A 24755-nucleotide genomic window follows, 5' to 3' on the forward strand; every position below is an offset into this window, starting at 1 on the left:
CTAGGAATAGAACCTGCAAGCTAAAATTAGAAATTATTATAGTATTATTTTATACTTGCACATTAAATAGAACATATCATATTTTCATCTATTTTACCCAGATATCTGTAATACGATGTATTTTATTTCTGATTTAAGGGGTAAGCTAAGGATGAACAGATGCTACTGGTAATTTCAACAACACCCAAGTTCCATATGTCTCTTCTCATATATAAGCCAAAATTAAATACAGATTAAAAAAAAAAACAACACACGCGTTATTCTTTTAATCAGCTAACATCTCTACTCACTGATCACTTCTCCTATTTTTAATCTACCTTTAACTAATCATACACTTACATAGTAGCACTTTTCCTTGACCCAGTAATTAAACACTCAACAGTTAATCCAAGATGCAAACACCTAGACATACAGTTTTTAAAAAATATTTTAATAATTTTTAGTAAAGTCTTCTCTTAAAATAAAAAAGCAAACGTAGGCCAACCTTGAACTTTTCCTGAGCAGACAGGACCATTTATTTAGTCATACAAATAAAGCTTAATTTAGCTTATTTTGCAAGACTAACTTGACCTTGGTCATTGCTTGCTTATACCTCTGGAAATCGTAGGCAAAACCTGAACTGTTTCTCAAGGTCAATATGAGATAACCACCGCAGATTCTAACACTGTAACCAATCACTGTAGAGAATAAACACTCACTGTCTTCTCACTATATAAGCTGCTTTATAACAATACACCCCTGAGCCTCATCCCATGTTTTGGTCTGAGTGCTCCCGGTTTACAAATCGTCTTTTTAGTTTGTGCACAATACATTTTTACTAATTACTACTTCAGCGATTCATTGGTTTTTACCTTGGGTATGTCTGAACCTTTGACACTTCCAATTCATTTTCCATTTTTTTGTGGTGAGGAAAGAGAAACCAGTTCTCTGCCAAAAGCATTCCATGTTGGCTATTAAATGAAGTCAGGTAGCAGCTGTCCAATCTGAACTTGGGTGGATAATTTGCAGACCCAATATCCAAAAGAAACAGGTAATTGTTGTGATGCGTGAATTTGTTGCCAGCCCGGGTGCTTTACAGCTTGCTGTCTTTCCCTAAAGGGGGAAACTATCTAGAGCTTTGAGTTGTAAAATGCTGTTTTCTTCCTGTTTTAAGAGAAGGGCTGTTTCCTTTGGGGATGTTCTTGGCATTCAACTATTTATTTTTTCCATCTTCTTCATTTTTTTTTTTCTTGATGATGCTCAGAACAACTATGAAGTATGAAAATTTCACTCGGGCAGGAATGTAGAATTTTGCCTAAGCAGAATGGAGCAGTGCCTGCTTGCGCGAGGGAGGGGCAAAGGGAGGCTCCCTGAGGGAAAGTGGACGGATGGAGGAGAGCCAGGCGGAGGCCTGGAGGAGGGCATCGGGCAGAGGGGACAGCCCTCAGAGGGGCAGCAGCACGAGATAGAGGCCAAGGGGAAGGGGGTCAGGGCTGGGTCGGGGGCACATCCTGCAGGGATCAAGGGCCCGTGAGAACCTGGCGTCCCCTGAGTGCAGGGGGAGGCACTGGGGCTGTAGGTGAGGACCCGCTGGCTTCTGAGTCAGGAGCAGACTGAGGGGGAAGAGGAAGCAGGGAGACAGCAGGAGGCGACAGCACCCTCCCCGAGGGCAATGCGGAGACAGTGGGAACTGGGGCAGCCGAGGTGGCGGCTTTGGGGTGTACTGGAGGGAAGCCAGAGCTTGAGGAACCGTGTGGCAGGAGGGGCGGGGGGAGGGGGCTAGGAGGGGAGGGAGGAGGAGGCCCCATGCTCCATTCGGCCCCTGGGAAGGCAGGGTCTTTGGAAGCTGCTGGCAGGGGGCTGTCTGTTTTGAGGGTCTGACTGTCAAACCCAGACCTTAGTTCGAGCTCCACACGAGGGACGTGGAATGTTCATGACCAGCCTCCCACCCTGAGGTCCAGGAGGCGGGTCATTCACGTCTGGCTGCCCTAATCCCTCCATGCCCCCCCCCCCCCCCCCCCCCCCCCCCCCCCGCCCCAACACACACACACAAGCTCTCTTCAGTGATGACAGGTACTTATTGGAAACAAGCAAATGGTTTTATTTTTGGTACAAAAAACCAACAAAACAGAATGTACAGTATTATAGAAAGCAAATGTTGAAAACAAGGAAAATGAAGCCCCTTGTGGACACACAGATCAGCTGTGCCCGGAACCAGGTCATGCGTGACACAAAAGGGCTCAGGGTCCAATGCAAAGGGCTTGCCCAGGTGGTCCGACTCCAATCCCGGACTCCAGTTTCCAGGACAGAGAGGACCCCGCACCACAGGACAGAACAACGGCGGCAGAGACCAGCCCCAAGTCCCGCGGCCTAAGGCAATGCTTGCAGTGCTTCTGGAGAAAGAAACGCTCCTGAGACGCTGGGACAGGGCGATCAGCATCCAGATCACTGCCTCTAACTCCACCCGGGGTCTGTGGTGCTCCCAGCTCTGCCCCTCCCTCCCCCTCACACATCCCCTCCCAGGTGAACCCAGATGGCCCTTCCCATCTTCCACCCTCCTCAGCTCCGATGGCAGGTAGGGAGGATGGGGGGTCATGTGGGGAATCTGAGGGCCTCGAGGAAGGGCCGCTTGAAGAGCCAGAGACAGTGTCTGTCCACCCGCCCCCCTGGATGAACCCATTAACAGAGAGGCCTCATGAGTGCGTATTTAGAACCAGTCCCCCTCCCTCCCTCTGACTCTGCCACTGCGTAACTTGGCTGTTTTGGGGAAGTCGACCTCTGGAGTGTTAATTCTCTCTCCTTTAAAATAAGAACAAGAGCCTGGCAGGCATGGCTGAGTGGTTGAACGTAGACCTATGACTCCCTGTCAGGGCACATGCCTGGGTTGTGGTCTTGATCCCAGTGTGGGGTGTGCAGGAGGCAGCCAATCCATGATTCTCTCTCATCATTGATGTTTCTGTCTCTCTCCCTCTCCCTTCCTCTCTGAAATCAATGGAAGATATCCTATATAATAAAAGCCTAATATGCATATTGTCCCCTCTACCAGGCATTTGACCGGGAGTTCAACTGCTCGCTATGATGTGTGCTGACCACCAGGGGTGGTGTGGAACATGGCGGGCGTTGGCAACAAGGCACTGGCAGCAGGTGGCAGTAGAGGTGCTGCCGGCCCCAATAGGCTTCTGGGTGAGCAGGGCTGCAGCTGCCAGGACCACAGGGGCCAGTTGGTCTCACTTTGGGTTTGTGCAGGAGCCGGTCTGCTGAGGCCGGCTGGGAGAGAGCGCATTGCCCTCCCGGCTTCCATGCAGTGTGGCTGGGCGGCCCAGAGGCCCACGCTGCTCCCAGCCCACAGCGTCTGTTTGCGCTTACCACATCTCCGCGTGGGGACTCGGGAGCTATGACTCAGGTGGAGGGGAGTACATGGGGAACCAGGGGGCCCAGGTGTTGCCTAGGGCCCAGAGGTCAGCTGGGACCTGCCCTTCTATGCCAGACGCTCATTCTTCAATCGCCAGCCAGGCCTAGGGATCACACCTGTGCATGCATTTTATGCACTGGGCCTCTAGTCTATTATATAAAAAGCCTGTGATCGTCACGCCGCCATGCCGTAATGACCGATCAGCAGGAGGCTGCGTGCACAGCGAGGTGCGCGCAGGTGGGTGGGGACTTGACTCTGGAGGACTTGACCGGAGGCACAGGTGAGCTTCTGGGTCCCATCGGGGTGGCAGGAGGGTTTCTGGGTCCCGCCGGGGTGGCGGGCAGGTTTCTGGGTCCTGCCTCCTGTGGTGGCAGTGGCAGAGGTGGCCGTGGGACTCTTTCTGGTTCTTGCTGAGTCGCGGGAGTCTGGGTCCTGGGTCTCATGTGATTTCGCGCACTGGGCCCCTAGTCCTATATAATAAAAACCTAGGTGGCGTCATGACATCATTGCAAGATGGCCGCTGCGAGGTCATCACAAGATGGCTGCCATGACATTGTCACAAAGATGGCCACCGCAAGGTCATCACAAGATGGCTTCCACAAAATGGCCTCCACAAGATGGCTGCCCCTGACGTCATCACAAGATGGCTGCCACAAGATGGCTGTACCCACATCATCACAAGATGGCTGGCAGGGGAGGGCAATTGGGGGCGACCAGGCCTGCAGGGGAGGGCAGTTGGGGGCGACCAGGCCTGCAGGGGAGGGAAGGAGGGGGCAATCGGGCCAGCAGGGGGGGCAGTTGGGGGTGATTGGGATGGCAGGGGAGCAGTTAGGTGTCAATCAGGTTGGCAGGGGATTGGTTAGGGGGTTATCATGCAGGCAGGCAGGTGAGCAGTTAAAAGCTAGCAGTCCCAGATTGTAAAAGGGATGTCTGACTGCTGGTTTAGGCCCGATCTCTGTGGGATTGGCCCAAACTGGCAGTCAGACATCCCCCAAGGGATCCCAGATTGGAGAGGGTGCAGGCCAGGCTGAGGGACACCACCCCATGCACGAATTTTGTGCACCAGGCCTCTAGTATATATATAAAAGGCTAAGTTGACTTGCGCATGTGCAATACATATAAAGCTCTTGCTGGCACCAATCGTGTATGTGTGTTTCAATCTGTCGTTGTTGATTGTGAATTTGGTTGACACTTATAGAGAAAGGGTGAATAGCGATATTATAATATTTCTTCTAATTAATTTCCTTTCAATGTGCATGAATCCGTGCACCGGGCCACTAGTAAATATATAAGTTCTTTGGCTTATTTCTTCTTGTCTCCCCAACCCCACATTGAGATATGTCAGTCTGTTCCATGCCTCCATGCTTTGGGTTTATTTTGTGTCAATTCATTTTGTTCATTAGATTCCACAAATAAGAGAGATCATATGATATTTGTCCAACTCAGATTGGCTTATTTCACTTAGCATAATATTTTCCAGGTCCATCTATGCATCTCCATGGAGACATAATATAGATTTCTAGGTGCTTAGTTTAGGGGAGTAAGAGTAGGAAGTGAATGCACATTGATAGAAGGTTTCTCTTGGGATGACAAAAATATTCTGGAATTAGGTAGTGGTAGTGGTTGCAAATTTCTGTAAATGCACAGTACAAACCAGTGAAGTTTAAGTTATGTAAATTATTATAGGTAGAAATATGGGTTCTTGGATGAGGTAGGTATTTCCTTTCAAGCCTCTTTCTATCATAGAAATAAATAAATAATAGTAAATATCCATATAAAATTGAGGGATAGATATCTCTAAACAGTAAAATGGAATAAATGTATTGTGATATATACACAATCAGAGTGGTGTTTTAACTGTTATAACTTGCATTAAGCAATCCAAATAGGAGTTGGTCCAATCAGAATGACATTGACTGAAAGTAGCTGCAATGGGCAGACATGTTCCTGAATATCAGCCCTGCATAGAATAGACTATTGCACAACAATGTTAATCAATGAACGATATACATAGAAAGTAGCACATATACAAATTTAGAAAGAAATCAGGACAAAATAATTCATAGTCTATGGTTCCATTCCTATAAATTTCAAAAACAGGCAAAACTTAATTATGTTGTTTAGGGGTGTGTTTCGTGTTGATAAAACTATAAAAAACTCCAAGAATCTATATATATAAAGATCCAGGGTCCGTAATGACCAAACGGACGCCCGGTCCATCCCCTGGCCTTCAGGGTCCATTGATCAGGGGATGGCTAATGGGGGAACCGGGTCCCTCAGGCTCCAACGAATCTATGGCAGCAGTGACTGGTGAGCTGGTGGAAGGCAGACCACTTGGTCCCTCCCCTGGCCTGCAGGCTCCCAGTGATCAGGGGATGGCTAACAGGGAACTGGAGTGAGTGGCATGGCAACGACTGGTGAGCAGCTGGAAGGCAGGCCTCTTGGTCCCTCCTCCCGGCCCTCAGACTCTAATCAATTGGTGATGGAGGCGGGTGGAAATGGGGACTGGCTTCCTTAGTATTCCTGCAGGTACAATCTCCAGAGGACAGAACAGGCACCAACGAACCAGTGCCGCCGGCATGATCCTGAAAGCGCTGCCGGCCTCCTGGAACTCGGCCTCGGGCACTGCGGCCACCTCCCCTCCCTAGACGCTCCACAAGGAAGAAAGGATATCGCCAGCAGCACCAGGGGCGACCAGCGGTGACTGACTGCTCTCCCCATGCTTCCTCCAGGTCACTCGAGCCGGCCCCCACCCACCCCGCTCCAGATGAAGTGTGATCACTGCACACAGACGGAATGTAGTAAAAAAACAAAAACCGATGACCAAGAGAATGCAGCAGTCAACGTCCGGAGTCCGGCTCAGGAGAACGGAGAGAAGGGAGAATTCCATAAGCTGGCCGATGCCAAGATATTTCTGAGTGACTGCCTGGCGTGTGACAGTTGTGTGACCGCAGAGGAAGGAGTCCAAGTTTCTCAACAGAACACCAAGGACTTCTTCCGTGTTCTGAACCTGAATAAGAAATGTGATACCTCACAGCACAAGGTGCTGGCAGTGTCTGTGTGTCCTCAGTCTCTGTCTTATTTTGCTGCTAAATTCAGCCTCATTGTCACTGATGCATCCAGAAGACTGCGGCTTTCTCAAAAGCCTTTGGGCGCACTGTCTTTGACATGAAGATAGCTGTGGACTTCAGCATCCTGGAGACTCAGAAGGAACCTGTGCGTCGGTACTGCCAGCACCGTGAGGAAGAGCCCCGGCTACCCATGCTGACCTCCGCCTGCCCCGGCTGGTACCTATATGCAGAACGTGTGCTGGGTCACCCCATCACCCCCACCTTTGCACAGCTAAGTCTCCCCAGCAGATCATGGGCTCTCTGGTGAAGGATTACTTCACCAGACGGCAGAACCTGTCCCCAGACAAGATTTTCCACGTCATTGTGGCCCCGTGTTATGACCAGAAACTGGAGGCCCTTCTAGAAGATGTTCCCACAGCTTTGCATAGTTCCCAGGGTGGTGACTGCGTGTTAACCTCAGGTGAAACTGTCCAGATAATGGAGCAAAGTGACCTCGCCTCGAATGACGCCACCGTGGACACTCTGTTGGGAGACATGAAGGAGGAGGAGGTGAGGCTCCACGAGGGTGCCAGCTCTGACGGGTCCCTGGCGCACATCTTCAGGCACATGGCCAAGGAGCTGTTCAACGAGGACGTGGGAGTGCTCACCTACTGCACCCTGAAGAGCAAAGACTTCCAGGAGGTCACCCCTGAAAGGGACGGAGAGGTTCTGCTATGCTTTGAGGCTGCTTATGGCTTTTGGAACATCCACAATGTGGTCCTGAAGCTGTAGAGGGGCAAGTTCCCCTGCCACTTTGTGGAGGTCCTGGCCTGCGTCGGGGATGCCTAAGCGGCAGGGGTCAGGCCCAGGTGAGGACAGGCGTGCAGACAGGGCATTGCTGTGGCAGATGGAAGGCATCTACGCTGCCATCCTGGTGTGGCCCCTGGAGACCAGCACCCATGTGCAGGAGCTGCACCAGGAGTGGCTAAGGTGGTGGTGGTGGTGGAGGGGGGAGGCACGACTCCCCCCGGGCCCAGGTAGCCCTGCACTCCACCTAGCAGGGCCCAGGGCAGCCTGCCAGATCAAGTGGTAAAGGTCCAGCAGACACCCTGGCCACCTGAAGAGGGGTGTCAGACACGTGAAGGGAAGGCTTAACATCTCTGTCATCGCGTTGGTTTTCAGAATTCCCTGCTTCCCATCTGTCGGCTCCCTCCCTCTGAGGGGCACTGTCATCACATGGGTGCAACTAGAATATTGTATCTCGAGAGGCTTGTCCCAATGTACGTATCCTTTGATCCGACGACGAAAAAATCCCAAAGAATAAGAATGGAGACAGACTACTGTCCTTTAGGCTTAAAAACCCCTAGAAGTGTCCTGCGAAGAGCTGAGACTTGGTTCTACCCACGTGCCTCAGAGAGATTGGATGAGGAAATGGCCCGGCTTGGCCCTGACTTTACCCACTTATGTTACTTGTGAAGGTGTCTTTGCCACAATGTGAATAAACTGCCACCTTTTGGAATAGGGGCTCACACGAAAGTCTGCATTCCCAACTTTTCTTGAAACAGATCTATGTTCTGCAGCTGTGGCCACCGTCCTGTTGACCAGGTCGTGTCAGTGGGAATCAGGGGGCACTGGAGTGGACGCCCCCCCATGCCCTTTTACATTTAGGGATCGAGCTGAACTCACTTTGGGGGAGGCCTGGCAAGGGTGACAGGTGTCACAGATGGAAGGATGGAGAATGGAGAGGCAGACACCCTGCTCGGTCCCTCCCTGGGTGGGGTCAGGCCGATGAAGGCTGGCCAGCCCGCCCCACAATTGGGTGAGATAGCATCCTCTGTGTCCACCTCTCACCCCATGGGTCTGGCCACTCCCCTCAGCTCTGGGCAGCCCTCTGCGTTCCATGACAGTGCAATCTGCCCTCACTTGCTGCTCGCTTTAAGTGAGAAGGAAGAGAGCAGTTGGCCCACAGACAACTGCACAGAAAGATAGGGCTCACGGCTGGAGAACCCAGTGGCAGTGGCGGGAGCCTCTCCTGCCTCCATGGCAGCGCTAAGGAGCAGTGAGCTGAGTGGTAAGGAGCAGTGAGCAGGTGGCAGTAAGGAGCGAGGGGTCCCGGACTGCGAGAGGGTGCAGGCCAGGCTAAGGGATGCCCCCCCCCCCCCGCCCCCAGTGCACAGATTTCATGCACCGGGCCTCTAGTATCAATATAGGAATCAAGCTGGTATTACCTCTGGAGAGAAAAGATGTGATCATTGTAAGGGCACATGGAGTGCTTCACTGAGTTGTGGGCAGTATTCTATTGTTTATCTGCCTAGAGTTATCATGACATTTTTCCATAGTTATTTATTACACTGTATGTGTTACCTTGATACAATAAAGAAAACAAAAAGTAAGTGAAGAGACCAGAAGACTGTTTAACATTGTGACTATACCACTTACTAGTGGTATAGATTTGTTCAATTTACTTTGCCCATCAGAGCTTCAATTTTCTTGACTGTAAAATGAGGATGGTAAAATATGCATGACAGTAATGTTTGAGGATTAAAAGAGAAACTATATGCAAAAATGCCAAGTACAGGGCTTTGCCGTGTGCACGTGCTCGTGTGTGTGTGTGTGTGTGTGTGTGTGTGTGTGTGTGTGTGTGATCTTACTATCTTACTACACCGGAAAGTAAAGTACTCAACAGAAGGATTATTGCTTAAAGGAAATGAGGACCTAGTGTGAGGGAGTCCTCGGCTCTGTAGAATTAGAGCTGCCCTAAAGGATACAGCTAATAAGAGGTATGGTCACAATGTTAAACCGTATCTTTAATTTCTGAATGCTGGAACCAGAAAGGTTCCATAAAAGGGCAACTAAAATGAGAAGACAGATGCCATGTGTGAAGAAATTAAAAACAAAATTTTTCTCAAATCCGAGAAAGTTGAAGGTTTTAAAATTTAAAGAGACACGGCTTAAATTTATAAATTTTGGAAAGGGATACAAAAATTGACTTGTTTATTAAATCTAAAAATTTAGTAATGTAAGCAGAAAAGAGTAAGAATAACAGTAGAAAATAATCTTTTAAATATGTGAAACACCGAAAGATGATAATGAACTCCAATAGTGTGTGCAAGCTTCTTTTCAATGACTGAGGCTTCTTAGAGAAGTTGGGACCAGTCTACCCTTTCTGGGTGACCTCAAACAGCATCCAAGCTCTTCAGGCATGTCTCTGGGGGGTCACTGTCAAACTCAGAATCCTGGATTGCATGACCCGCATCATCTTTTGGGGCGATTCTTCTGGAAAAAAAAAAAAAGATATGAAAGCATGACCTTATTATTAGAAGCAGGATTTTTTTTCCTCTTCTTATGGATACTAATTTTATCTCCTGAAATAATTTTGAATCTTTTAAAAATAAAATCAATTTGTCAGAAACTGCCGTCCATAGCCGTGGGAAGTATTTTTGCTCTAATCAAAGCTAAATTGCTGAAGCAGATTCTTTCCAGTTACTTTTTTGACATTCCTTTCACCTTCTTGTCTCAAGCCCGATTTCCCTTCTCCTAACAGATTTCTGCTCAAACTTTCTCTTTGTGTGATTTCGTAGGTATGCTAGCTAACACCACTTAAAACAATGTAGGTGAAGAAACAATGCAGACTCTCCACATCGCTCAAGTCTTTACATTCTGGGATCCTTCCATGCATGTTCTCCACCTGGGGCGAAGGCCTCCTCATGTGGGCTGCAGGAGCACCATCTGCTACCCAGGTAGAAAACTCCACCGGCCAATGTGTGGAGGGAGTGTTGGTCCTCAACAGGGAGGGACTACAGTGAAAATTTCAAAACTACTTTCTATTGATGGCTACAACGGAGGGCTTTGGGATGTGAGCTTCTCTTTGAGAAAGAGCAGTGTTTCAGCAGAAGAGATGCCTGGTGGACTGATGAAGGTAGAGAGAGGCCAGGTCTCTTTAAGGGTGCTTCAAAGCCTGCCCAGGCTCATTCACGTTCTGTATTCCAAAACGAATTCCACTCTCAGCTGGAATGTCTAGTATCGGCAGGGCCAATAGCTTTTTATCCTCTACCCACAGCCCTAGTGTCCACATTCCCATTAAACTCATCTCATTCAAACGCCGAGGGAGGCACGCACAGCTCAAGCCCAACTCCCAGCGTAATTCCCTCTGTCTTTTTAAAAGCTGCTCTTCCAAAACGAATTATAAATCAACCACAGCTAATTTTCACATTGAACTGTTTATGTGTTTTTAAAGAGGAGCTTCTGGGAAGAAGCAGGACGAAGATTTAATAAACGGAGACGCTGCGCAGCTTTCAAAACACATAAGTAAAATTAAGAGGCAACACGTGACTCAAGATATCAGGAAAATAGATACAGGGCAACGATGGGTAACTTCTTGTGCAAATGGAATAAGCTGAGCCCTCTTCCAGCCTCCTGGCAGGTATTGATCATGGCCTCCTCATTTCTACAGAGCCGTGGGCAACGCTGTCCTGCTCTGAGTCAAGGAGGCTCAGATTCCGGCTTCAGGTCAGGTGCTAGACAAAACCACCACCCAGACAATGTCCAGGATGATCTGCCTCTTGCCTCCACAGTTACTGTTATGGGCGCTCTTGTTACTCACGATTTATGCTTTCTAAAAAATTAGCTTATTTTTTAAAAACATAGTTGGCATACCATATTATATTAGTTTCAGATATGTAACCTAGTGATTCCACAGTTACCTACTTTACAATGGGATCAGCACATCTCCAGTAGCCATCTGTCACAGTCCAAAGTTATGATGATAGTATTGACTCCATTCCCCGTGCTGTACATTACATCCCTGTGAGTTATTTATTTTATAACTGCAAGTTTGTGCTCATTCCCCTTTACGTTTTTCACCCTCCAGCCCTCTTCTTTGGCAACCATCAGTTTGTTCTCTGTACCGACGAATCTGTTTGTTTTGTCTTGTTTTTGGGGGTCCCACACATAGGTGAAATCCTATGGTATTTGCCTTTCTCTGTCTGACTTACTTCACTTAGCATAATATTCTCTAGCTCCATTCATGTCCTCATAATGGCAAGATTTCATTCTTTTGTATGCCTGAATAATACTCCATTGTATTAAAACATCTTTATTCATATGTTGATGAACACGCAGGTATTTTGACTAATGTAAATAATGCTGCAATGAACATACTGGTGCTTTTATCTTTTTGAATTAGTGTTTTTGGTTTCTTCGCATAAATGCCCAGAAGTGGAATCACTGGGTCATTTGGTAGTTCTATTTTTAATTTTTGAGGAGTCTTCATACTGTTTGTCATAGTGCCCGCACCATTCTACACTCCCACCAACAGTGCGTGATGGTTCCTTTTTCTCTGTATTCTTGCCATCGCTTGTTATTTGTTATCTTTTTGATACTAGCCATTCTGACAGGTGATATCTCATTGTGGTTTTACTTTGCATTTCCCTGAGGATTAGTGATGTTGAGCATTTTTTGTGTCTTTTGGACCTCTGTATTTGCTTGGAAAAATGTCCATTTATGTCTTCTGCCCATTTTAAAATCAGATTGTTTGTATTTTTGATGTTGAGCCATATGAGGTTTTTTAAATGTCTTTCGGATGTTAATCTCTTATTGGATATGTTATTTGCAAATATTTTTTTTCTACTTAGTGGTTGTCCTTTCATTTTGTTGATGGCTTCCTTTGCAAAAGCTTTTAGTTTGACATATTCTTATTTTTGCTTTTGTTGTCCTTGCCCGGGGATACATATCCAAAAAAATATTGATGAGACTGATGTCAAATAATTTATTGCCGATGTTTTCTTCTATGCATTTTATGGGCTTACATTTAAATCTTTAATCCATTTTGAGTTTATTTTTGTGTATGGTGTAAGAAAGTTGCCCAGATTGCTTTTTTTCATGCATCTACCCAGTTTTCCCAACACTGTTTATTGAACAAACTGTTATTTTTCCCATTGTATATTCTTGCCCCTCTTTTTGTAGATTATTAACCATATAAACCTGGGTTTATTTATGAGCTCTCAATTTTGTTTCATTGATCTATGTGTCCATTTTTCTGTGCTAGTATTGTATTGTTTTGATGACCATAGCTTTGTGATATAGTTTGAAATCAGGGAGAATGATACCTTTAACTTTGTTCTTGTTTCTCAAGATTGCTTTGGCTATTCGGGGTCTTATGTGGTTTCATATACATTTTAGGATTAAATGCTTCGTTCCTGCTCTCCCTAGCACCTCTAGGGGCATCATTGGGTCACTTAACTATTTTGTGTGGCATCATTTCTGTTTTTAACAAATTTATACCTGCATTTATCTTCTCTGCAACCACCTTCCCCCAACTTTAAAACTTTATTTTTGTTGCCAGTACCCGGACTTTTACGGATCGCTGGGACCCAGGATTTCTGCCTTTGAAAAGTCATTCTGTGAAAGCTCACATCTGCCAAGTTGAGAGATACATTGCACATGGAATCCTTTGTGATCAGTGTCTGTGGAGTAAGCCGGTGCTATTCAGAGTGTGATCCACAGGCCACTGCCCACCTTGGAACTATGCATTACGGTCTGAGATGAGGTCAGTCGAGAAGTCAAGAGCAAGCACTTCACGCTTTTACAGAAATCTGGCATTGGCACTGCATCTAGGCACATCATTGTTTTTCCTAATAATCCATTTTAAATTTATTTCACACATGTATCCGTCTGTGGGGGATTGCACATTTTAAGAAAGTTTCCCCTGTAAGGACACTCCTAGCTCAGTTCTTCCAATTCAGTGCGTGAGGGCAGGCTGGACGGCAGCACTCTGGGCTTATGCCCATACTCCGTCCCTCACTTCGCTGGTCATGCACTATGGGTTTTTTTTTTTCTTTACTCTACTTCCATAAATGCATTTAATCTTCCAAATTTTGGGCCTTGTGGGAAATATTTTGTATTTTAGTTGAATTCACACAGGGCCTCGATACCCCAATGTTACTCTTGCCCTTCCCTTTTCTTCATTATTTTAATGTACACACTCAACTCTATGCCTTTTAAAGCCATAATAGTCTTGCCCTTTGCCTCAGGTCTCCATGTCCTGTTAGTTTTTGCTCATAGTTATGGGGAAACTCTGAGCTTGCCTCTGCACTCCAGACTTTTTATTCCCAGAGGATCCACTGTATCTAAATAGGTGTGAAAAGGGCTGGATGGCACACTCCTTCAGTTGCTAGGCTAATTCCGGGGAAGTTACATTTGTTCCAGGTCATGGTTTTCTCTGACTTTTAGTAAAAAGTTAAAATCCACTCACTTGAAAATAACTTGATTTTGCAAATGCAGAATGACTTGACGGAAAAAAAAAATAAAAGCACCATTCAGAGCCTCTCTACCCTAACTATTTAGCGAAAGCTGTCACGAGAGGGATGAGTGACATATTTGAACGAGTTCTTGGGGTTTTCCCTGCACGGGGCAAACCCAGGATCCAGCAGGAGGCAAACCAGCTGCAGCTTGTCATATATTAGTCAATTACCCTAACGAATTTCCCCCCACTAAAAAGCACGAATCCAGGTTGCTCTGGTATTTTTATGAAGATTTTACTTTCTTTACTTACAGATATTAATTGGATTCTCTCCATGTTGATTCCAGCTTCTGAGGTTTGGGGGTCACTGCAGGTGCGTGAGGGCTGGTGGAGGGGGAGTGGAGGCTGGCAGGAAGTGCCTTCCTTCCCCGCATCTCTGTCTCCTGCTCCTGCAAGGACAGCATTTGATTAGCCCTTTACAACCTGTCTCCCCTCAGATACAAGGAAAATACTGGAAACCACTGTGCCAATTCTGGCTGTCGCTTCTTTGAACGCTGTGGGATCTGCTAGAGAAATGTGAAATAAATCCAAAAAAGGCTGCTTTATGGATCTTTGAATGTGGTATCACAGAAGGAAACTGTCTTAGAAATCATAGCTAAAATTGGATAGTTTGTTAATTCTATGGCAGTTTTTTTGTATTAGAATTAATCTTTAACCGAGTAGTCATTTCCAGCCAATGCCCTCCACTCCGTATACAATGACAGTGTTACTGAGATATAATTGAAATCTTAAGACCCAGATTCTGACCTCTCTCAGTGGCCTCTCTTCTTTCCATGGTCTGTGTAGCCATCATTCCAGTGGTAGGAAGTAATTGTATCAAAGTTCTGTGCAAATGTTGATGTGAATGACTGCTTTACCCCCCCGCCTATTAATTCCCCCCTAGATTTAAATAAATATTATTAAATTTTGCTCCCCATTCTAACCCATCATTGCTTAGAAATTTGCTCAATGTTACATTGATGACTGGGCAAGTCTATTAAATCATTAAAGGGCTGGTATTGTCAGTTTCCACATTAAACAGTGTCCCTAAACTCTGCCATACCATTGCCTCTGATAAGGCAGAATAGAATGCCTAAGTCAATGCAAATTTTACACCACTAATAAAAATGTATCTTAAAGCACTTGACCCATAAAATGTTTTAGGAGCATTATTTCCATATATCAAGGACGACATATCCATACACTTTGGTGTTTTGTTATTGAATCAAGTGGCATTTCAGAAAAAAAGGCATACTTGTATCATTCTTTACTATATATATATATATATATATATATATATATATATATATATATATAGTTTAAAGTATTACATACTAGAGGCCCAGTGCATGATTGAATCATGCACGTGTAGGATCCCCTACACGCTTTCGCTTTCGATCGCTGGTGCACCAGGCCTTTCAGAAGCCTCCAGCATGGCGGAGGCTTCTGAAAGGCCTGGTGCCTGAGTGGACAGGCACCCAGCTCCCATGCTTTCGCTTTCGATCGCTGGTGCACCAGGCCTTTCAGAAGCCTCCAGCGTGGCAGAGGCTTCTGAAAGGCCTGCTGCCTGAGCGGAAAGGCACCCAGCTCCCAGCTTTTGCTTTCGATAGCGGGGAGCTTGGTGCCTGTCTGCTGGTGCACCAGGCCTTTCAGAAGCCTCTGGCGCGGCAGAGGCTTTTGAAAGGCCTACTGCCTGAGCGGACAGGCACCCAGCTCCCCGGCTTTTGATGGTCCGCGGTGGGAAGTGAGCTCACTGCCCCAGAGGCCGCTTCTGTGCCGCAGCACAGCCATGGCGCCCACGCTGAGCTTGGGCCGCCGCTGGCGACGCAGCTCAGCGTCCCGCCTGCCCAATCAGCCATCCCTGCCACCCCGAGTCCCGCCCCCCCGCGCCTCCTGACCAATTGCGGGCATAGCAAAGGTACGGTCAATTTGCATATTTGTCTATTATTAGGTAGGATGATTCCTTTTTCCCTTGCTTCTGCACTTTCTCTTCCTGCCCAGCCCCCCCCACCCCCGCCACTCCCACCCACCAGGATAAGCCCCCACCACCCCAGTATTCGTGTCCATTGGTTATGCTAATATGCATGCATACAAGTCCTTTGGTTGATCTCTTACCCCCCACCCCCACCCCCCGCCTTCTCTCTGAGGTTGGACGGTCTGATCAGTTTTCTTAGTCTCTGGATCTATTTTTGTTCATTAGTTTATGTTGTTCATTATATCCCACATATGAATGAGGTCATGTGATATTTATCTTTCTCCGACTGGCTTATTTCACTTAGCATAATGCTCTCCAGTTCCATCCATGCTGTTGCAAATGGTAAAAATTCCTTCTTTTTAATAGCAGTGTAGTATTCTATTGTGTAGATGTAATCCACTCATCTGCTGATGGGCACTTAGGCTGTTTCCAAATCTTAGCTATTGTAAATTGTGCTGCTATGAGCGTAGGAGTGCATATGTCCTTTCTGATTGGTGTTTCTGGTTTCTTGGGATATATTCCCAAAAGTCGGATTACTGGGTCGAATGGGAGTTCCATTTTTAATTTTTTGAGGACATGCCATACTGTTTTCCACAGTGGCTGCATCAATCTGCAGTCCCACCAGCAGTACACGAGAGTTCTTTTTTCTCTGCATCCTCTCCAGCACTTATTGTTTATTGATCTGTTGATGATAGCCATTTTGACAGGTGTGAGATGGTACCTCATTGGTGTTTTGATTTGCATCTCTCGGATGATTAGTGACTTTGAGCATGTTTTCATATGTCTCACGGCCTTCTGTATGCCCTCTTTTGGAAGTGTCTATTTAGGTCCTTTGCCCATTTTTTGATTGGCTTGTTTATCTTCCTTTTGTGAAGTTGTCTGAGTTTCCTGTAAATTTTGGAGATTAAACCCTTATCGGAGATAACATTGGCAAATATGTTCTCCCATGCAGTGGGCTTTCTTGTTGTTTTGTTGATGGTTTCTTTTGCTGTGAAAAGCTTTTTATTTTGATGTAGTCCCATTTATTTATTTTCTCTTTAGTTTCCATTGCCCTAGGAGCAGTATCAGTGAAGAAATTGCTTCGGCATATGTCTGAGATTTTGCTGCCTATGGATTCCTCTAATATTTTTATGGTTTCCCGCCTTATGTTTAAGTCCTTTAGCCATTTTGAGTTTGTTTTTGTGTATGGTGTAAGTTGGTGACCTAGTTTCATTTTTTTTGCATGTATCTGACCAATTTTCCCAGCACCATTTATTGAAGAGACTGTCTTGTCTCCATTGTATGCTCTTGCCTCCTTTGTCAAATATGAATTGAACATATGGCTTGGGTCGATTTCTGGGTTCTCCGTTCTATTTCATTTGTCTATATGTCTGTTCTTGTCACAGTACCAGGCAGTTCTGAGAACAGTGGCTTTGTAATATAGCTTGATATCTGGTATTGTGATCCTGCCAACTTTGTTCTTCTTTCTCAGGATTGCTGTGGCAATTTGGGGTCTTTTTTTTTTATTCCAAATGAATTTTTGGAGAGTTTGTTCTAGGTCTGTGAAATATGCTGTTGGTATTTTAATGGGGGTTGCATTGAATCTATAGATTGCTTTGGGTAGTATGGATATTTAATGATGTTGATTCTACCAATCCATGAACACAGTATGTTCTTCCATTTGTTTATGTTTTCCTCTATCTCTTTTTTCAATGTCCTGTAGTTTTCCGAGTACAGGTCTTTTACCTTCTTAGTTAAGTTTATTCCTAGGTATCTTAATTTTTTTTTTGTGCAATTATAAATGGTATTGTTTTTTTAGTTTCTCTCTCTGTGTATTCATTATTGGTGTATAAAAAAGCCATAGATTTCTGGGTGTTAATTTTTTATCCTGCTACATTGCCAAATTCATTTATTAAGTCTAGTAGTTTTTTTTTTTTGATGGAGTCCTTAGGGTTTTCTATGTACAATATCATGTCATCTGCGAATAATGACAGTTTTACTTCTTTTCCAATTTGGATGCCTTTTATTTCTTCTTCTTGTCTGATCACTATGGCTAGCCCTTCCAGCACTCTGTCAAACAGGAGTGGTGAAAGTGGGCATCCCTATCTTGTTCCTATCCTTAGAGGAGATGGTTTAGTTTTTGCCCATTGAGTATGATGTTGGCTGTAGGTTTGTCATATAAGGCTTTTATTATGTTGAGGTATGATCCCTCTATTCCCACTTTGCTGAGAGTTTTTATCAAGAAAGGGTGTTGGATTTTGTCAAATGCTTTTTCTGCATCAGTTGATATGATTATGTGATTTTTGTTTCTCAATTTGTTTATGTGATGTATCACATTTATTGATTTGCAGATATTGTACCATCCATGCAATCCCGGAATAAATCCTACTTGGTCATGGTGTAGAATCTTTCTTATGTAATGCTAGATCCGATTTGCTAGAATTTTGTTGAGGATTTTAGCATCTATGTTCATCAGGGATATTGGCCTGTAGGTCTCTTTCTTTGTGGTGTCTTTATCTGGTTTTGGAATTTGGGTAATGTTGGCTTCATAGAAAGAGCTTAGAAGTGTGCCTTCCTCTTGAATTTTTTGAACTATTCTGAGGAGGCTAGGTTTTAGTTCTTCTCAGCCTTTACTTTTAAAAATCATATTTCTTTTCCCTTCAGTGTCACTACTTAAATAGAAAGTACTTGTGGCAATACAGTAGTTCTATCTAAGGGGGGTAGAGTGAGTAGCCAAGGCATGATTCAGTGGGAAAAGCAATGGAATCGGATTCTACAGAACCCACTTCTGATATAGCCTCACCTGCTAAGAAATGGAGCCAGGGGTGAAACAATTGATGACTCTGTCCCAAAGTTATTGTTTTTAAAGGGATAATGATCACTGCCTTTGATTGTTTACAGAGTTTCATGTTAAAATAAAAAGAGTAAATGTGAAAACTATAGAGTGGGCCCTCAAAAACAGGAGAAACCAAACCTTCCAGTGGAAGGTTCCATGCATTTGTTAGGGAAGGGAAGCTGATGTGGTATGGTAAATGAGGAAGGACATACTTTATTCCTTGAATGTACAGGATAATTTTGTTTGGTCCTTCCGGATTATTTCTCTGCTTCCCCCTGTCAGCAGTGATGATCTCCCTTCTAGTATCTGTGTTGGTATAGGGAAGGAAAGCAAAGCCCTTACAGCACCAGGTGTTGGGCAGGAACAATGAGATTAGAACATGCTTCCCATCCAGGCGGGATGGATTTCTCATCACAGGACTAGAGTGACATATTGTGGAAACTTCATCCCCTATGTTAGACCCCATGTCAGCTCATGTAACCTATCTTCTTCAATGGATTAATAAGAAACCTTTATGCTGCAAAGATTCAACTGGGTTCAGAGGGAAGGAAAGGGGTTCTGAGATAACTGTGATCGACTAAATGTGGTAGCAGCTCTGGGAGTAAGAGGAGATGCTCATCAGCATCACAGAGATGTAGCAGTGGCCCAAACCACCCAGCAACTGCCAGACCCAGATCATGAAAACTCAAATGCATACAGGGGCTAAAGAGAGAAAAAAAAGGCGATGAATTATAGAAGAGTAATAGGGATTGGTGGGAAGTATAGCAAAATGGAGCTTGTGTGTTTACTCTGCCCAGTTGTTATCAGGTGAAAATAGGGACTCAATTACAACTGAGCTTCCATTTTTTAAAGAGAAATCAGAAATCCAGATTTTTATGTGAAATAGGCTAGTTTTAAAGGTGGTATCAGTAGTATTGATGATAATTTTAATAATATACACTGTACACCAAGCATGTCAACCTTGCGGCCCACGGGCCGCATGCGGCCTACATCAAATATTTTTGTGGCCCAGCCAATATAACAATATGTAAGAAATGTTTTAATAAAAATTTTGTAACTTAATTTTTACAATATCCTGTTATACATAATTACTAATAACGAACTACAACATTCGCTAATGCCTGATTACTATAATCGTGTGGCATTCATTTCCAACTGCCAGGTCATTAGTCTTGGACTGACTTGTTTGGTGTGTGCCATAGGAAATACTTCGCTTTTGGAGAACAAGAAAAATAGGTTTATTTGCGTTATGCTTATTTGTGCAGTTATTCGGTATCTGGTAAGTTAATGTTCAAGAAAAAATATTAATTTTTATTAAAATATTCTAGTACTTAATGTTAACGATTACTCATTTTGTTCAGCCCTTTGTATTTACCATGTCTCTATCAAAATAAACCGATGTTTCTATGAAAATTGAAGCTTTTGTTTTTTTGTGGCCCACATAAACTTAAACCTTGTTTATTTGGCCTGTGTTAGCCTTTGGATTTGATATGCTTGCTGTATATGTAAAACAAGACATATCTGAGGGCTGAATTTGTCTGTGAATGGCTAGTTTGTGACTTCTGCTGGATCTTCCTTCGCAGAGCAGCTTGGAAGCCCCTAAACCTATTCTATGCCTCAACAGGGACAAGTGGCTTGAGGATGGGGGCCACATTGCATTATTTCAAATATGCTGTTGGTGGCCCAGTATCTGTTGATTAGTTTGTTTTGCCATTAAACAGCTGCTTTACTGCTTTGTTTGTCCTTTCCTAGGTAAATAGCCAGAAAAACAGATGTTTTATCTATGAAAATGAAGGCACTAACTCTGTGTATTATTTTTTGATACATCTGGTGCTAATCCTAAAGAGATAAACTAGATCAGTTATTTGAACAGGAGTTTGTAGGATAAAATAGTGTTACCTCTCTTACTCCCAATGTTTTTGGATATGCTGTAATAAGTATTTCTTCCAAGTCCATGTTTTCCTTCTCTAAATTAAAAAATATGATCAAGTAATGTTTCATGTAAAACATGTACACTGTGACTGGACATTTTAGCCATGTATTTAAATGAGGTTGACCCCCTCCCTGTTCTAGAAGTGAACCCCAATTAGGCTAAGCCAGTTAGAATGAAAGGTACTGCCTCTGTGGTTCTAGGAAATGTCCTAGATTTGTCAACATATGTTCAGGTTCTAGTAACTGGAAGCCTAATTCAAACAAGCTGACAATTAGGACATTTGTTAGTTTCCATAGCGGAAAATCCAGAGTGGAAGCGTAGGCTGAAGGCATGGCATGGTCAGGGCCTCCAGGTCTAATTCTGTATCATGTCCCATTCTCCCCATGTGACTTACTTCTGGCTGGCTGCTCTGAGTCACAAGGTGACTGCTAGTAGAAGCAGAAGCACATGTTTCCTTGTTCATGTTCATATATATCTATATATATAAAAGGCGAATATGCTAAGTGTCGGACGGTCTGACCAGTCACTATGACATGCAATGACCACCAGGGGGCAGATGCTCCACACAGGGGCTACCGTGATGCGCACTGGCCATTTACAGAGAAACAGCACTGCTGACCTGTCATCGATAAAGCAACACTTGGCTTCCCCCAAGTGCAACACAGGCCCCGCCACCACCCGGGAGCGACAGCCAACCAAATTGCAGCCAACGCTGCCAAGACCCCATGGTGCAAAATGTGGCCCACAGCCCAGCCAAGACCAGAAATGGTGGCTCTGGGCACCAGGGAATGACATCATGCAGCAACACCCAGCTTCCTCTCCCTAGCAACTAGACTCCTTGCAGTTTCTTCAGCCCAGGAACACGACTTGCTTTATAGCCAGGTGGAAATATTTCACACTTTAACCAAATATCTGTGAAGCCTTTTCCTGTGCCTCATCTCATTTGATCCCCACAGAAGTCCTGGAGTAGGTAGATAGGAGACTCAGTGGAATCCTATTTTCTTTACATTAGCCAGAAAATGGAGATTTAGAAATCTTAGAAACTTGACCTGACTGAAAAAAAGTAAGAAATGGTGGACCTTGAAAATAACTTCAGGTTTTATCACTACACAGAATATAGTCAAACACTGCTGCAGTTAAGTATTTTACCCTTTGTTCTCCCTGCATGATCTACACTAATAATCTGCTTCGTGTTGATATTTACTGCTGTGTTACTGACAATTATCTGAAAGAGAAGTTGGAGTGCTTCACTGGGCTGGAAAAAGTTTAGCTAAATCATAAAGCAGGTCTAGTTAAGCAAGTTTATCTCTCTATATATAGCTCTCACTGGTGCCAATGGCATGCGTGTGTTTTGATCTGTCATTGTTGATCATAAATTTAGTTGACACTTCTATTATAGAGAAAGGACGAATAGTGATATTAAAACATTTCTTCTAATTAATTTCCTTTCAATGTGCATGAATTTGTGCACTGGACCACTAATATACTGGGGTTTCTCAGCCTGGCCTGCGGGGATCAGGCCAAAACTGGCTCTCTGACATCCCCGAAGGGGTCCCGGATTGCGAGAGGGCGAAGGCCAGGCTGAGGGACCCCACTGATGCACAATCAGGCCAGGGAGGGACTGCAGGAGGGCTACAGGGTATGTCCAGCCCATCTCACGCAGTCTCGATTGGCCGGCCCAGCAGCAAGTTGACCTACTGGTCGGAGCGTCTGCCCCAGTGGTTAGTGTGCATCATAGCAACTGGTCAAATGGTCGAATGAACGGTCAGACGCCTAGCATATTAGGCTTTTATTATATAGGAGAGAGATAGAGAGAGAGAGAGGAAGGGAGGGCAGGAGGACAGGAGAAGAGGAAGGGAGGAGGAGAGGAGGAGAGGACAGTGCATCTCACCAGCCCACTGGGATGCTAATGTTTCAGAAGATGCATATGAGCATGAGCAACCCTGAGGGTCACAACCCTCTCTTAAAACCTTACACTAGAATTTAGACACAACCCTAAGTTTACTTTTTAAGAATTGGGAGCCCAAACTCAAAAAGAAATGATTATGGAATAATAAAGAATGTTGCATTTTGCACACCTGTGTTTGTGGCCTGCATTTCATGTCTTGTATAGAATATTTGTTTTCTTTTTCTTATTGACTGAATTCCCATGGAGTTACAAGGGGACATAACTTCTAGGTGGATAAAGAATCTTTATAGTTATAATGGCAGTCCACAAAGTGTTCATTGTTGGATAAGCAGGCTTCAGCACACCTGGTAATTAAGTAAATCTACAAATCTTGGCCAAGACCAGGTTTTCCAAAACAAGATGTGGAGAGCCTATTTTGTTATTATGAAAGCAGCTTGAGTAAAAACAAACCAAATACTCTATCAGCACTAGACCCGCTAATATTTTCTGTTTATCCAGTGGAAAGTATGCAGATAAAACAGTGTGTTAGTAAAATTTCTGGTCAGAAGAAAATCCTGCCAATTCCAGTGAAAACTGATTTGGGGAGCTGGGAATGTATTTTATTTAATAAGTAACTTTTAGGCCCCTTGTTGCTGCCACAAAGGGAAGGGAATTAGAATTTTAAGATTATCTCACATTGGTGTGTATTACATCTTTGTGTTGCATACTTGGAACTGGTATAGATCTTCAACACGCACCATTGCTTTATAGTCCAGAGTTTCATTAATACATCGGATTGACATAAAACAATATCAGAGTATTTTTAGTAGGTGATTATCGCAGGAAATTGGAAAATCCTTCATTCCCTAACCACTAATTATTGATCTGGCTGATTCTGTTGTTCCCTCTGACACCACTTCTCCAATTCTCCAACATCAACTGGGTGTCCAACAAGTCAATTCAGTTTTGACACTACCTACTTGGAATTAGCATCAGATCCCTCATTCCTGCAAGACTGTGTTCACTTTATTTATTTATTTTTTTAAAATATATTTTATTGATTTTTTACAGAGAGGAAGGGAGAGGGATAAAGAGTCAGAAACATCGATGGGAGAGAAACATCGATCAGCCGCCTCCTGCACACCTCCCCCTGGGGATGTGCTCGCAACCAAGGTACATGTCCTTGACCAGAATCAAACCTGGGACCCTCGAGTCCGCAGACCTACGCTCTATCCACTGGGCCAAACCGGTTAGGGCTCAACAATATATTTTTTTTATCATCAGTCCATGTTACTGTATACATTTCTAGTGCATTACTTCATAGCATTCACCCACCACATATTACTTACTCATAACAGTGGAGATGGGTCCATGAGTGATATTCAACAATCTCTGTCCACAAAGGGGCTGCAGGGAGGATTCTTGTGCATGCACCGTTGAGGAACTATGTCTGCGTTCCTGAGGGGAGTATATGTATTCAGCAGGGAGCTTGCTGGTTCTTAGGCTATGCATACTTAATTTCAGAAAGCATTGCCAAATTTCTTTCCTAAATAACTTCACCAACCCATACTCCCAGCACTGAAAGTTCCCTTTTCCCCACGTGTGTTCACATGTGGCATTTTATGATTTTCTCTCTTTTTAACAATTTGAAGAGTATAAAGTGGGCAAAATTTTTTTTATGCATTTCTTCTTCCTAGTAAGTTCAAGCGTTCATTTGGTTTCTCTCATGTGGATTACCAATTCATTTCCTTTGCCTTCTTTTTTTTTTGGACTGTTCTCTGCCCTCCCCCCACCCCCTGCCCTTGGTTAGCACTGCTTTCTTACTGCTCTAAATAGTATTTCATCATTTATTTTGCCATTTTTATTTTTGTCTTCTCTTAATCTGTCAAAATCATTTTGTGTTGTCTAAAGTGAGCTCTTTTAAACTTAAGTTCAAGTTTTCTATATTTCTAGTGACATTTGTGGCATAATTTTTCAGAGATTATCCCTTTTGTTTAGGTTTTCTTAATTCATTACCACATTGTTGTTAACATTATTATATTTTTTAAATATCGAGTGTCTGAGTTTTCCCCTTTCATTCTGCACTTTGCTTATTTTATTTTTTATCTAGTTTTATCAGAACTTGACTGATCTTATTAATGTTTTTAAAGGACCAGTTTTTGATTGATTAAACTTCACTACTTGTTTTTCTAATGATGCATTTCATTGATTTTTGTCCTTATCTTTATGATTTTCTTTCTACATAACTCTTTGTTTCCTTATTGCTCTTTCTTTCTGGTTTTATTTCTATTCGAATGCTTTGCTCACTTGTTTTCATGCTTTCTTGGTTTCAAATAAATGTATTAAACATGTAACTTTTCTTTCAAGTACTGCTTTAGTTGCATACCAAACTTTTGATGTTTTATTACTACTTAGTTCTAAATA

General features: G+C 44.1%; 1 pseudogene across 1 annotated transcript in view; it reads left to right on the forward strand.

Annotated features, from left to right (window-relative positions):
* Positions 1 to 6158: 6158 nt before the first annotated feature.
* The window catches only part of LOC307102087 (nuclear prelamin A recognition factor-like), a 32678-nt pseudogene continuing 14081 nt past the window's right edge, over positions 6159 to 24755 (forward strand). Inside the window, exons 1-2 of the transcript in view lie at positions 6159 to 7431; positions 10679 to 10811. The product of the transcript in view is annotated as a nuclear prelamin A recognition factor-like (transcript). The remainder of the gene's footprint in view (positions 7432 to 10678; positions 10812 to 24755) is intronic.

The sequence above is a fragment of the Cnephaeus nilssonii genome, assembly GCF_951640355.1.
Source record: "Cnephaeus nilssonii genome assembly, chromosome: 6".
In the NCBI taxonomy this organism is placed as follows: Eukaryota; Metazoa; Chordata; class Mammalia; order Chiroptera; family Vespertilionidae; genus Cnephaeus; species Cnephaeus nilssonii.